The sequence below is a fragment of the Hypomesus nipponensis genome, chromosome 21 (genome assembly GCF_054491055.1).
Source record: "Hypomesus nipponensis isolate SF chromosome 21, ASM5449105v1, whole genome shotgun sequence".
Lineage (NCBI taxonomy): Eukaryota > Metazoa > Chordata > Actinopteri > Osmeriformes > Osmeridae > Hypomesus > Hypomesus nipponensis.
The window spans coordinates 14323113-14338400 of record NC_140381.1 but is presented as its reverse complement, the minus strand read 5'-3'; the positions used below and the strand labels follow the sequence as shown (position 1 = coordinate 14338400).

The 15288-nt window shown below is 45.4% G+C and overlaps 2 long non-coding RNA genes across 3 annotated transcripts; both read left to right on the top strand.

The window, feature by feature from the left end:
• Window positions 1-5618: 5618 nt before the first annotated feature.
• On the top strand, window positions 5619-7578 carry LOC146238112 (uncharacterized). Its single transcript, XR_014740632.1, has 3 exons — window positions 5619-6764; window positions 7138-7179; window positions 7536-7578. It is a non-coding gene; the product is annotated as an uncharacterized LOC146238112 (long non-coding RNA).
• LOC146238111 (uncharacterized) lies at window positions 7577-13477 on the top strand. Of its 2 annotated transcripts, none has more exons than XR_014740631.1 (3): window positions 7577-7768; window positions 7901-8019; window positions 13304-13477. It is a non-coding gene; the product is annotated as an uncharacterized LOC146238111 (long non-coding RNA). The 2 variants fall into 2 exon arrangements; XR_014740630.1 differs by having other exon boundaries at window positions 13213-13477.
• The last annotated feature ends 1811 nt before the right edge of the window (window positions 13478-15288 follow it).

The following is a 15288-nucleotide window of genomic DNA, read 5'->3' as shown; positions in this document are numbered from 1 at the left end:
TAATGCAATTTGAGCTGAACATTACATGGTCAATGAGAAAGAGGGATGTGGAGAGACAGACACACACACACACAAGCCTTGTGCCTTGTATTTTAAACTAGATCCAGAATTAATGCTATCCTACCCCTCACTCTTGTGCCCCAAAAGGCCTAGAAGCACAATCCCCTCAAGGAAGGACGTGAATGTTGTGTTTGGAGGGCATGGAGTAAGGAGTGGGAAGGAGGGGCGGAGGAGTAAGGGAGGCCCATTGAGAAGTCCAGGCCCCAAACAAGGGCATCCTTTGTGCTAGCGCTCATGTGATGAATTAGCACTAGCTCAGTGCTGCTGGAAAACATTTTTATCTCTCCCCCTCCCTGTTTCTTTCTCGCGTTCTATTTCTTTAACAAAAACACACACACACACTGCCTGAGCTCAGATGATCAGATGACTAAGAGCTATGTTGTGTTCCACTCCACAAGGAATTACTGTGACGTGGGAAATGACAGTAAAATAGTAACAATTGACTTCAAAACTTTTTCAAAACTAAAGTTTTTATGACCCAACTTTCAGTTTCAGTTTGGCAACAAACACTGTGACTTTTGGGAGTCTTCTTCGGGTGAGGTGGAAACATAAACTGTGACCTACATAGGAACTTAAAAATGTCCTCAAATTATATTGTGGGAATATTTATGGCTGTGAAATGTTCAGGCTAGAGTAAAACAAAACTTCTTTCACAGCCATGACATGTTTTCAAAAAACATGTCATGTGTAGCATGACACCATACCGTACGAAGATATGACAGACAAATACCATGAAGATAGACTCATGTTTAAAAAGTGGACACAGTTTTCTTGTGTATGTATGCACGTGTGTAGGAAAGTGAGTGAGTTCACATTTGTGCCTGCATGTGTGTGTGTGTCTTTGTTAGCGTGGGTTGATATTGTTTAGCTATCCGTTGACATCATCTCCATAGCTCTTGGTGAAACAAATCCATAGATCTGTAATTCACAGAGAAGGGCTGGGACGCTTTTCTTTTTCAGGCATCGACCATGCATGAGTGATTAGCAGTGCCGCCGCTCCCATAACGCGCACTACACGCTGTGCGTAGGGCACCAAGTCCTGAGGGGGCACCAAAAAATTGCCAGCTGAAAAATCATCATAGTTATTAGAATTACAATGCCGATAGTATTTCAGTAGGCCTATATAAATATTACGCACCTTTTAGGCATGTAAATCACAAAACAGGCAAAACAAGAGATATATTTAATTGCTCAAAAAACGTTACGACGGTGCCCCCCACCCCACAAAAAAACAAATACACACTCAACTTTCCAAGCTCGCCGTGGGTGCCCTTTCCTACCTCAGTGGCCTGACGAATTTTGACAGTAGGCTAGGTAAACTTTTCGAAAATGGCCTCAAAAAAACAACAGGAGTCAGGGGCAGGAAAAGAAATAAACTGCGATATGATGCCCGTGCATCACTTTCAGGTAAGTCCATGTTTAATTATTGTTAAATACGGGAAATGTGCTGCTAACTTATAGTTAGCCTATGCATACACCTCGAACTAGCTGACGTTATTGCTAATTTTAGCACACTCAAATATGTTATCTATGCATTTGAAATAACTGACGCCAGCTAGATGTTACTTTACTGTACATTCTATGATGCTTTTATATTTGATTGATCAAATAGTTTTAAAATAAGTAATAAAGGTGGAGAGCTCCTTGGCTGCATGCTTTCAGTTTTAAATGTTTATAATTAATTGGGAAAACCAAGCTAAGAAACGTAAGGGTGGGGCTAAAAAATTAAGAGACAAAAATACATCACCTTCACTAGACACGGTTTTACCAATTTTGTTTATGCTCCAAAAACTATTATGCACTCAAATAAAGGCCCCAAAATTTGCGCCCTCGCATTAACTCCGTAACTAGCATCATATCAAACACAGAATGTAGATGCATTGACAGGGCAGCTGGGGGGGGGGGGGGCATCATAAAGGAATTATGCGTAGGGAACCAAAATGGCTAGCGGTGGCACTGGTGATTAGACAATTATGGGTGTTTTGAATTATTGATGTGAGCCCAAGGAATGATCAGGCATGTATTGCTGTGTGCCGGCAAAAACATCAGCAACAACCATGTTGTCATGGTCATCACAGAACACAACTCCTTCAAAAAATGCATGTGGGTGTGTGACTCAAGTTTACATTCTCTTCTGTGTGTGTGTGTGTGCGCACGTATGTATGATATAGTATGTCTGGTTGAGTAATCTCAATACACTGCATATGTGTTTCCGTCTCAAAAGTGCACATGCTCGTTTCCCACCGTTTGTGCTAGCAATGCCACTTGGTGGTGGAGGGCATGTCGACTGAGGAGGATCCCTGCTTGCATGATGAAATCCATCTGATTCAATTAAACTCTGTAAATAATTGAACTAATAGTGAAACCCGACCTGGGCCAGAATGGGAGAGCTGACATCATGAGGTTGGAAGGAACTAGATCCCCCTACGAGCCAGAGACGTCTGTTTGTCTCCCAATCAGACCGCCTTATCTGATTTCAAACACACACATGCAAACACACACACACAGACAGACTGCATGTAGGCACACCCACTGTGCTTGCATTCATAGCACCCCACACTGAGGTAATGCACACACTCTCACGCATACACTGCTTACGGTCTTCCCCCCCTTCAAACAAACATGCTTAATCTGAGCAAAGACTCAGGACTATGCATACTGTATACGTCTAGGCATAATGTTGATCCTGAAGAATACCAGCATACACACACACACTGTGACATCTGTACACAAAGCTGGGAGGAAAAAAAACATTACACCAAGAAAAGTAACAGTATTATGTAATTGCAATACTTTGCTGACTAAAATATACACCGCATTCCAAATTATTATGCAAATTGGATTTAAGTGTCAAACATTCAATTTTTGTTTTTCAATTAAACTCATGGATGGTATTGTGTCTGCAACTGTGATAATTAGTTTGCCAGGTGAGCCCAATTAAAGGAAAAAAACACTTAAGATTCCACATTACACATAACGTTCCACATTATTAAGCAGGCCACAGGTTTCAAGCAATATGGGAAAGAAAAAGGATTGAAAAGTGTCAAATAGCGTGATCATTGTACTATGAAGAGATTTGTGGCTGATTCAAAGCACAGACGGGTTTGTGCAGATAAAGGACCCTTTCGCCGTGGGTAAACAATGCTCACGTCATGTAGTGTGCGCTTGCATTCTGGGTGCAAAAGAAATGGCGGAAGTAAGCTCATACCTGCGTTCGCTTAATCCTAAAGTTACCTGAATAAACTGACATTAAGCAATGGAATCCAACTTCCCGATCCTTATTCAATCAAGAATTGGATAGTTGACCCATTAAAATGGCCAGCTATCGAGTGGCCAGATATTTATACATGCCTAATTGAAAAACCCAGTGTTTAGGTAGCGCCCCCTAGCTTATCTTATACTATAGTGCGCTCCCCGAAGTCTTTTTTTTAGTGAGAGATCTCTCTCTCTTAAATTAATGAATTAATGCCCTAGTATTCAGCTTTATAAATTCCTTTTTACCTTCTTTTTTTTACTTATTACTATTTTCCCTACAAGAAGATACACATTAACAGTAAATTAAATACACACTTGCAAGTTTTCCAGTACATACACGTTTAGTGTACTTTTAGTAACAACAAAACACATTGACCATACATTACATGCAAAATACACAACTCACATTCACACACCGGCACATACAGAATGATCCCCAACTAAAACCCGTTGCAGGCCTGATATGATGCTCGGCTGCCTGGCCGTGATTCGGCAGGGCAACATGGGTTATGTCACGCAGACATGGGTCTGTCGGTGCGGGCGTTTCCCCTGGTCTACTGGGCTGTGCCTCGGCCTGTGCGTTGTTTGTTTTGGGGATGTCTCGTTGTTATGGTCTTGACCTAGCACTAAAGCTCTCTTGGAAGTCGCTTTGGATAAGTGTCTGCTACATGAATGAATGTTAATGCAATGCGAGGGTTTTTCATCATCAAACCTATGGTTGGGTAAATGTTTGCTCAATGTCACTAGTGTGTGCCACTGCAAATGTCTTCTCAGGAGCCCGACGTGTCGCTAGGGCTAGCAAGGATCCGGCAGGGGTATCTGTGGGCCGTGATTGGTCTGCGTTTCCTTAGTCGGTGGCACAGCTACCAGTACATATCTGAGGCAGTGGCGGCTGCTGGTTTTTGAATAGGGGAAGCTCATTTTCAGCCTTTATCCTACTTATTCATTTATTTAGCTAGTTCAGCCCTACGACAATAGCCTGGCCTACTGAATGAATGGATACATGAACGAATGAGCTAACAAAGAAACATTAACTCAAAGGGAATGTGGGAATTAGGTAAACTGAAATGAGGGACGTGGTGTAATTGCATGATCGCAGCATTATTAAATGACTGTAGAGTTTCAAAGAACTGTGGAAGCAGCCCCATCAAAGTCATTGAAGCTGGGCTTCAACAGGGGAATGCACTGTGACGCTACAGGAATGTATGAGACGGAATCAGTCAGTCGACCTGCTACCGTACGTTGCTGATTCCGAACAATATCGTCTTCGAGATGAACGTGTCTAACCCATGTCAAATGTTAACACAACAGTACATATTTAACTGTAATTTCACATTTAGGGGAAGCTGAGCTTCCCTAGAGTTTTTAAGGAATCGGCTGATCTGGGGTGTCTGACAGGGTTACAGGGCCTGGCATTTTGCTTGATCTGCCTGATCCAGTCTGTTTCGGCAATATCGATCGATATCAGTCAATCGCCGGGCAGGCGTGGGCGCTGCATGGCTCTGGCAGGCTGTCTCGCCGACGCATCAGGTATGCCCTAAACAGTCGCAGTGGCACCTGTCGGGATTAAATGGCGATCGCGGATGTCTTCATGCTCTTATGGCTTCAGCGTCGTAGCGGGTGCGCATTTCGACATTCCGTCCGAGTCCTGCGTAGGTCAGCTGGACGGGTGCATGGTGCATTCGTGCTGCACCTGCTGGCCGATTTGTGTTTGATAATTTGTCCTCTCACCGGCTCGGTGAGTTTAATTTGTCGTTGCTCGGGCGTTTTAATTTTGCATGTGCATTGGTTGCGGGCTGCTGCACAATTGCGTCGTCTGAGGGTTGCAATCCGATTGCGATTTGGGCCTTGTTCTGCGGGCATTTGAACGGTGTTGTTTTCTGTACTGCCGGAGTGCAACTTTAGCTCCCTGTCGGTGCATTGTGTTGGGGATTGGATGCAAATGAAGGACTCGTGGCTCGTTGGAATGGAGTTCGGCGGGCGATTGCAAGTCACAGCACTGTTCGGCTGTATCCCACTTGTCATAGGGCAGTAGGGGTATTATATTATTATTAGGTCTATAAGGTTGGTATAGGTTGTACTAGGCGTATTAGAGGTCCAGTATATTGTATTGGATATGATCTATTCAGGTGGTTTAACTATTTAGCTTAGTTAAGATGTAATCTATGCTCTGTGTGTACTCACGTCATGCCAGGTTGCTTGCGTTTTCTTGTCCTGAGAATTCAGGGCCCAGTCTGACCTGGTGTTTGCAAAATGTAATATGGTGCAGGAAGAGACATTGTTGTGTCTTGAGATAATGAAGACACAGTAACAATCAAGGGCATTAGATTAACAGTAGTGAGACGTCTTACAAGCTGGATGTGCATCACGGGCAAATGTTTGTGGGCAGCATTTCTTCCCGGGTTGGTTAACAACGTAAGTGATGTCACATTCCAACTTTGACCTTTGGACATTCTCACCCTGGCGACTTAACCATAGACACACGCATAACATAGTATTAGTGTGAAGCTGGTGCGGGTACTCTTGTTACATGGCATATTAACTCCGCTTTCTGTCCCCTCTTTTACATGGTGCACCACCTCCGCTGTATTCGTTCATCGACAGCAATGAGCGAGGCCCTGTTTGTCACATATGACAGGGGAAGCATGACTACATAACTGTCACCAGGAGGCTTGGAATCCTGTTCCGGCTATGTGGTCCGGACCCTAAACAACGTTGGAATCTCAAGTGGTCTCGGCTCACTGCTCAGTGTTGGGTCGTTGATCTGCAACAGTTCAATGTTACATTAGAGCGAATTCAGTCATGTGATGGAAGGTAGAGGAGGATGGCATCTACCCTCCCTACCTCCAAACTACGTAATGTTCACTTCATGTCATGCATTGCCTGCTTAATATTTACAAATGAAAGTTCGTCAGGTGGCTGGCCAAGGAGCGCGTGTGCTTCAGGTGACGCAGTGACCGTCAACGTTGGGACGTCGAAGCAGTGCCTCAGGTGGTTTGAGGCAACGCTCAGTTGGTATGTCGAGGCAGTGCCTCAGTTGGTATGTCGAGGCAACACTTCCGTTGGGACGTCGAGGCAACAATTCCGTTGGGACATCGAGGCAGTGCCTCAATTGGTTTGTCGAGGCATAGACTCGCACATGTACATGGTGGTTGTAAACAGGGCAAGTGCGGGTAGCCTATTCCTGTCGTGATATCACAGATTAACTCATCTTTCTGTTCCCTCTCTTCCATGGTGAAATACCTCCGTTGGTGTCATCAACGGTAATGAGCGAGCCCCCGTTCGTTACCAATGCCGGGAAGCCATGACGGCTTACTGGTTCACCGGCCGGCTTGGAATCCTGTGCCGGCGCTGTGGTCTGGATCCTAAACTGTAGCTACACGGCGCACTCGTTAGGAATCGGAGCGGCTACGTCGTCGTCTCAAGTGGTCTCGTCATCTACGCTGAAAGTATGGGTCGTTAAGTCATCTGCAACGGTTCATTGTTACATCAGACTGAATGCAGGGATGTCTGGAAGGCCAGGAGGATGGCTTTCACTCTTCCAACCTCCCTAATAACGTTCACTCTTCTTGTTCTTGAATTTCAGGCTATGTAGTCACTCACTCCATGTTTAGGTGTTCAAATGCTTAATAAGGAAATGTTTTGTCTGGTGGCTGGCCAGGCATGCAGCAGCATGTGGAGCGACAGGTGACAGTCACGATCGAAATTGGGATGTCGAGGCCGTGCTTCAGTTGGAATGTCGAGGCCGTGCCTCAGTTGGGTAGTCGAGGCCATGCCTCAGTCAGTAATCTTGTTCGTTCAATTTCAATTCATTCACTATAGATGCAGCAGGGGCACAGTCTACCCTGAGATACGGTGCTGAGGGTAAGTATGGCTAACACGACGCTCAGCTAGTTCGACTTTTAGCACAACAGGGGCACCACATACACACAGCAGTCTCATGCATTGTCTCGTCTGGCATGTGGTTTTGTGTTGGGGGAATGCGTCGCTGCTCTCTGCTCGGAGGTCGAGACGGTGTCTCCGTTGGGTGCGGCAGGGAGCCGATGCAAGCAGAACCATAATGCCAAATCAAATGTTACAATGATGTGTTGTACCGTGTGAATAAAGTATCAAGTAAATACTATACAGAGTCCTCCTGCCTGAACCAATGGTCACTTCACTCTATTGAGCAAAACAAAATAATGGTACCATTTGTAGTGTTGTGTGTCTCTGTTTATCAGTGATACCTCACTCAGACTGCAGGACAACGAGGAATGGCAGTTGCTCGACTAGTAGCGAGCGTTGGTGTTCACGTTCTTCCTCTAACGTGGCCAGAGGAACCGTGAGCATCCACGTAGCTCACGGCGCTATCTGGTTTTCTACGTGTCCACAAACTCCAGTGCAAATTGTTCCCGCGCTGGCAACAACACACACCCGACTTGCCACGTTCAGCCGTGTTGGCCCGAACCGCACAGTAAGTTAGGCTAGCTGGAGCACTATTCTTTGCTTCATGTCCGTAGAATTAATGTCTGTCTTCACTATCTCGCCGATAATAAAACAACAAACAATAATATTTCACTTTTTCTTCTCTTTCACTCATACGCAGACTACCACAACTCTTTCGCCATTCTCCTTTTCGCTTCCCTTCCTCCTTCCTGTCTTCCACTCTCCACCAATCCACAAACAGCAGACACGACCTCATCACTACAAACTCTTCACAATAAAGTATGTACCATTCTAAACGATTAAATGTTCCATATTGCTTCTTCCACAATAACCTTTTTAACTGTTTAACATATATTTTGAAATATAACATTTTATACATATTGAACATTATAAATCGTACAATTTCAAATAAAATAAACAAATGAAAATACAATGATTATGGAAATACCCCAAAATCACACAGGGCAACATTTACACAAAATATAAATTACGAGCATTCAAGTCACTCGATGCCTATAACTACGTTGTCTGCGGGCATGTCCAGGATATAAATTACTGATGTACTAATGATGATTTCTGCGTCCTAAAATCTGAGGTGCTACCAAGCCAATGACAAGGAACAAAGGCGGTAATGTATAAACCATGGATTATTGTCAATAAACCCACCAACTTCATCTTGACGGCAAATTGCACGTGCATGGCAGGGTAAGTCGACCTAATCATAAACGTTCAGGGGTTCACAGTTCAGTGTCAAAACAAAAGTGTTTTAGCTAGCTAGCCTAGCAAGTATATAACCATAGCAACCAGGAAACGCAACTGTAATAGCGACATCCGCTGTCCAAAACCAAATCTATTCTTGAGGTTCCAAATATTTTCAAAAGCAATTTGGCATCTGACAATTACATAACTTGTGTGTCTTATGTATGCTACAATACAACTTATATTTGTTATGATAGCCACTTATGCATTTAGTGAGACTCGTTTTTGTTTTATATCATTTTTTTATCTGACATTGAAGGCTAGGGTCATGTTGCAGCCATGCAGCAGCAATGCTGTTTAAGATTGAGCTCTATGTTAGGATGGGGAGGACAGAGAAGGCATCTTGTACATCAGAAGCATGTATGTGGAAAGACATGTCCAGGAGGGAGGTCCAGCCAGCTCCAATGAAAGAAATCTGCTTTCAAAATCCAAAAAGGCTACACAGGCAGCTTCAGGCAAATCAAAGAGAATTCCTGAAATTCAGGAAGTGCAGCGTTGGTGCCAGAGGCATGTCATAATAGATTTGCTATGTTAATAGCCTATGTTAAAAGAGTGGACTTAAGTTTGTGTTTTCTGCATTCAGGACAGTTAGGACAAAAACTCTGACCTGTTCAATTTATTGAAGTGGTGCTTCTTTTTACTGTTTTTATTTCATCAGAGCTTACAGATGATGACATGAAGGAACTCTTTGTGCGTTGTAGTCCTGGATGCTGCTGTTCTGACAAGCATGGACAATAGCGACACAGTACAGCATCATCTGACAATGACACAGACAACAGACCTGACTTACCGGAGTTGCTGACAGCTCTCTATGACCCCACACTCAGGGAGCTCCCACCCCAAGAAATCCAGGCGAGGAGGGAAGACCTATTTCATAGATTAAGAACAAAACTGCGACCTGATCAATGTGAGAAGCTATAAACTACAACTCAGCAGCAGTTTCAGTCAAAGGACTGGCACACACACAGAGCTGGCAGAATCACAAGCTCCACATTCCACAGTGTGTGCAGAAGTACTGACAAAACTAGCAAGGCGAGCCTGATGAAGATCATGCAAAATGACAAAAAAGAGTTAAATGTCCCAGCTATACTCTGGGGTAAAGAGATGGAGGACACAGCAAGACAGTACTACGCTAAAGAAATGACCAAAAACCATTAAGACCTCCAGGTTAGACACTGGCCTCCTGCTACGGCCTAACGAGCCACCCTTGGGGTCATCACCAGACGGAATAGTAACATGCACTTGCTGTGGGAAAGGGGCACTTGAAGTGTACCTACAAATACCGTGACGGCCTTCAGGGATGCACTGAAGACAAGCAGTTCTGCCTGGGTGAATCATTCAAACTAAAGCACTCACACCAGTACTATTACCAAGCACAACTCCACGTTTGTATGTGATGTCAACCACTGCGATTTTGTGGTGTGGACAAAGCATGAGGTCATTGTGAAACACATATTCAAAGATTTGTTGAGAGGTCTTGCCAAAAGCTAAAGTTTTCTTCGTCTCAAATGTGTTGCCTGAAGTACTGACACGAAACCATGATCCTGACTTGGAAACACCAAAAGCCTGCATACAGTTTGAAAAGCCAGACTATGGTAAAATGATTCACTGTGTCCAATGTGACAGCCACTTCCACTACAGCTGTGTGCAAATTAAAAGAAAGGTCCCAAATTGGCTCTGCAAGCAGTGCAAGAGGTAAAAAGCACGAGTCAGACAATGTTCAAATATTTGAATATAATTTAATAAAGACTGTACAGTACATAAGTCATTTATTTGGCTGAACATCATTTGTGGATTACATTTAAATATTTACAGATCAGCAAACACAGTACACTATATATCATCTGGGAACAATGGACTTGCAGAGAAATGGAACCATTTGGCAGCTTTTTAAAAGTAAACTTTCCATTCAGAATCTTATTGGAATCCATTTCGGCGTCTCGCACTCGCCATCAACTCAAAACGTAACGTTAGCCTACTACCAGAGAACGTCTAATATCCATAAACGGGCTCTGCAAATACTCAGAAAACTACACAGTTTGCTAGGCCAAAAATTGAAGCCGTTAATTTGGGTTTGCGTTAACGCTGTTAATAACGCGTTCAACTGACAGCACTACATCACACACATTCACTATATCATCTAGGACAGGGGTGTCCAAATCAGGTCCTCGAGGGCCGCTGTCCTGCATGTTTTAGATGTTTCCCTGCTCCAGCACACCTGATTCAAATGAATGGGTCGTTATCAGGCTCTGTGGAAGCCGGCTAATGACCATTCATTTGAATCAGGTGTGCTGGTGCAGGCACCCCTAACCAAGCAGGCAGGGCAGACTGGGCTTACTGCTCTACACATGAAGACACATTTTCAAACAGTCTTGTTTACTGATGAGTGGCGTGTAGTGATGGGGGAAACAAAGCTTTTCAGAGCAACAAGCTATTTGACACAATTGTCTCGAAAAAGTATCGCTTTTTCGAAGCGTTCGATACATCTTCTCCATAGGGACATCTGCTGGTCAGTTTATGGTATGGCGACTGTATCGGGCGATTGAAGGACTCAAGTGACGTCAAGTCCTTGAGACGTCAGTCTCATAATCGTCATTGACAACTTGATAAATTAAGGTTATATGACAAATGTTTCGATTTGCAAGTGTCAAAAATATGTTATCATATATCTTGTTGTATTATAAACAACGTAGTCTTTACTACTTTACGTTTATGATATTTATTTTTAGGTTCTTATAACATTAAATACACATATTCTTCAACTGAGTATGGCCTCATGGTAAAAGTGCAACCCCTCATTCAAATGTAGTGAGATTGCATCCCCTCACCCCATTTTAGTAGAAGTATATGCTAAAAGAATATATTACTAGATGATAATGTAAGCTAGCGGTTAAGGTTTTGGAACATGCTTTTGCAACCGGGAAAGGGATGGCCACATTTGAAGGCTGGTAAAACTAGAGAAAGATGTAGGCTATGTGCTTGTGTACACCTACTATCTCATATTTGTATCTATCTCTGTCTATCTAGCTCTGGCATAAAAGGAGAGAAACTCAAGGTGTGGCCACCATCCTCCACTGACCTCAACCCTATTGAAAAAACCTTTTAGAGCATCCTCAAGCAAAAGATCTGAGGGTGGGAGGCAGTTTGCATCAAAACAGCAGGTCTGTGAATCTATAGCAGGCGTGTCGGAGGAAAAAAATGAACTTCTCCCGGATATATACATTTGGCGTGTTGATCAGGTAGCTAATTTTATATCTTTGGCCACTGGATTGCAGGGCTTGACATACATTTTTTGAGGCACTTGTCCAAAGGACAAGTACTTGTCCAAGGCACTGTACTTGTCCTTTGGACAAGTACACTTACGTATCACTTGTCCATGCACAAAAGTCACTTGTCCTCCAACACCTTTAACCCTTGTGTTCTCCTCGGGTCATTCTGACCCATTGGTCATGTGACCCACCTTCGTTTGCGACAGCTTTACCGCATACCAAAACATGGTGAAGCATTTTCTTTTAACCGTTGGGCTGTCTCAGACCCCCCACATTGCGAAGGTTAAAAGACAATTATTTTTATCTGCTTTTGTATTGGGTAAACACAACAATGGTTCGTTATGATCCTTTTGGTCATGTGACCCGAAGGCAGCACAAGGGTTAAATAGCCTGACCGAGTGAAACTGGCAAAACTAGTCTGGCTAACGGAGGTCGCTTTCTCAGGCCAATGACAAATGAAACAGGTTTAGTTAAAGAAATGCTGGCTCCCTGACATTGTTGGTGTAGAATGGAGTGAAATACAACATTGTGAACTCACTGCCTGTGAGCGACCAGAGTCTGACTATGAGACTAGCATCAAAACAGTGTAACCGGGGTTGCAGTCTCACTCAGATTGCCAGTTTTACAAAAATCACAAAAATAATTGGACCAGCTGGCTAAAAGCAGAATTCCCATTTCTCTTGAAAGCTGCCATGCTCGACTTTTTTGGTGTCAATTTTTTGGTCTAGAATGGACCGAACTGTAAAATTATGAACTTTGTGACATGACACGACCAAGACAAGGGACATGGCTGCCGCCTAAGACGATGTGGTCTACTGGGCAACATTGTCAATCAAATGTCAAGACTTTTGTAACACAAATCAAAATTCTGATGTGACAAATCAATGGGGAATCGCTTTCTCTCTTAAAGGCTGTCCACCTCAACCTTTTTGTTCTTTTTAAATGAAATTGTTTGTATTATCCATGTAATTCTCTAGCCGTTATAAAGGCTATCTTTTCCCAGTTTTCTGCCACCATATTGCGCGCGCATCGCAAATGTTTACACAAATAATTGGTCTATTCTGACATCCTGCAAAGAAATTCAACCTGAAACTCTCCAAAAACTCACAAGTTCAATGGATGCAAGAATTGTGAAGGTGAAAGAAGGGGTTCTATGTTAACATGTAACGCCCTGTTAAGATGTTTTTGATTGAACTAGGTTTTGATTTCAGTAAATATGACCTCCTAATGCTGCAAATGCAACAAATGACCATTTTCAGTTCTTTACAACCTATAAAATGTTTTGAAACTCTGTTGTGTATAATAATTAGGAACAGTGCATTTTGAGTTTTTTTATTTTTGAAAAAAATATTGTTATCATTGGGAGGTTTGTTCAATAACATTTGAATTATACGGGTTGATGAGTTTTAAATTATACTGACTTTCATTTACATCGACTATTTAGGAAAATCTGATAAAGACCAGTCCAGTTTGGGGGGCGAATACAGCGCAACAACGAACAGCTACCAGCGGTCAACCTCTCTCTCTTTCCCCAGACTCGGCCGATGAAAGCAGGCACGGCCCCCTCCCTCGCTAAACCCACGGAGGCAGCACAAGACGGACCCTGCGTTCCGACCTTTTTTGTTTGTTTCTTTTACCGACTTTCTTTTCCTACTGTTTAAGGGCCACCGGACCCTGTCTGCCGGGTGCTCTTAAGTTATTTTGTTTTGGCTGGAATAAAGAAAATAACCTTCACTCTCCGCCCAACCTCTTTCTTTGCCACAGTGGTGGAGAATGTGGGCACTGAGTTAGGCCACTGCAAAGAAGATGGATCAGCGGAGCAGCCGATCCCCAGGCCCAGAGGAGGGCCCTGTCGACCCCGCTACTACACTGGGCCACCTACTCCAAGCATCCATAGACCAACAGAGGGTGACTCAACAGCTAGTATCAAACCTAGGCCAACTGACGGGAGGGTGGCTACAGACGCAACACACGGCAGCCGCTGATACACGGCGCACAGCCAGCCAGGTCCTGACCAAGCTTACGGCCGACGATGACATCGAGGCGTACCTGCACACCTTCAAGGTGGTGGCGGGCCGGGAAGGCTGGCCACAGGCTGATTGGGCTAAGGTGCTTTCCCCGTTCTTGTGCAGAGAAGCCCAGCGGGCCTATTACGCCCTTCCAACGGCGAGGACTATACGTGCCTGAAGGCAGCTGTACTGGCTTGGGCCGGGTTATCCCCAGGAGCGGCAGCCCAACAGTATCAGACCTGGACTTGTGTTCCGGGGGTTCCTTCTCCCGTCCAAATGGCCCAGCTCGGTGGCTACAACCAGATTGGCGTCGTCCCAATGGCGTCGCAGACCAGGTCGTCATGGACCGTTTCCTGAGGGGGCTCCCTCCTGCCGACCAGAGGGCGGTGGCACAGCCAGACCCCGATACGATACAGGAAATGGTCCTGCTGGCGGAAGCAGCCAGGTCCATGACTTCCCTTCGCCCAAGGGAAAACTGAACTCACATGGGCCCTAAGACGCCATCCCCCAGACCTAACAACCCCTACAGCCCAAAGACAACGCCGGGCCGGGCCCCTTCCCGGTCTTACCCCGTAGACAAGCCTATGCCAACTGACCCCGGGGCCAGGAGCCCCAGACTGAGTCAGCGTCCCTGGGAGGTGGGCTGTAGGCTGCACGGGAAATCCCAAGAGGGGGCACCCCTTTTGTACGGTCAAGATCCAAGGAAGACCGGTTCAAGCCCTCCTAGACACCGGCAGTTCTATATCCCTGGTGCGTCCCTTGCTGCTACCGTGGGGGCAGCGGATAGAAGGCTCCCTCCCGGTTTCCTGTGTTCATGGTGACTCACGTGATGTCCCTGCAACGGCGCTCGAGGTGTCAGCCCAGCCAGGCAGATGGACCCTGCGAGTGGGAGGGGTTCGTGGACTCCCAGTTCCATTTCTCCTCGGCCGGGATTGGCCAGGCTTGGAAGAATGACTGCGCACCCGGCGAAACCCGAAGCAAGGCCAACGGCCAGAAGCCCCGTGCCCTGGCCCACCAGTAGTGTCCTACCTGGCGGAAGAAGAGGAAGCAGACGGCGAAGGTGAGCCTCCCTTGTCCGTTAATACTCTCTCTGACCTCTTCCAAAAGGCCGCCCTCCGGGGCTCCTTCCAAAGGGAACAACAGGAGGACGAGAGACTGAAGCGCTGTTGGGCACAGGTCAGGGAAATAGAAGGGAAACCGCACGGCCCCACACCGCTCCCTGCAACGTACTTCTCTATCTCCAACGGACTCCTGTATCACGTCACCCAAGGAGGTGAGGAGGACGTACGCCGCCTGGTGGTACCACGGGGAATAACGATCACAGTCCTGGAGCTGGCCCATTCGCATCCCCTTGGGGGCCACTTGGGGATCCATAATACCCTGGCTCGAATCCAACCCCGATTCCTCTGGCCAGGGATGAGAGCGGACGTCGAACGCCTTTGCAGGACCTGCCCCGAGTGCCAAAAGACCGCTCCCCAAAAGCCACCGCCAGCCCCCCTCACCCCTTTGCC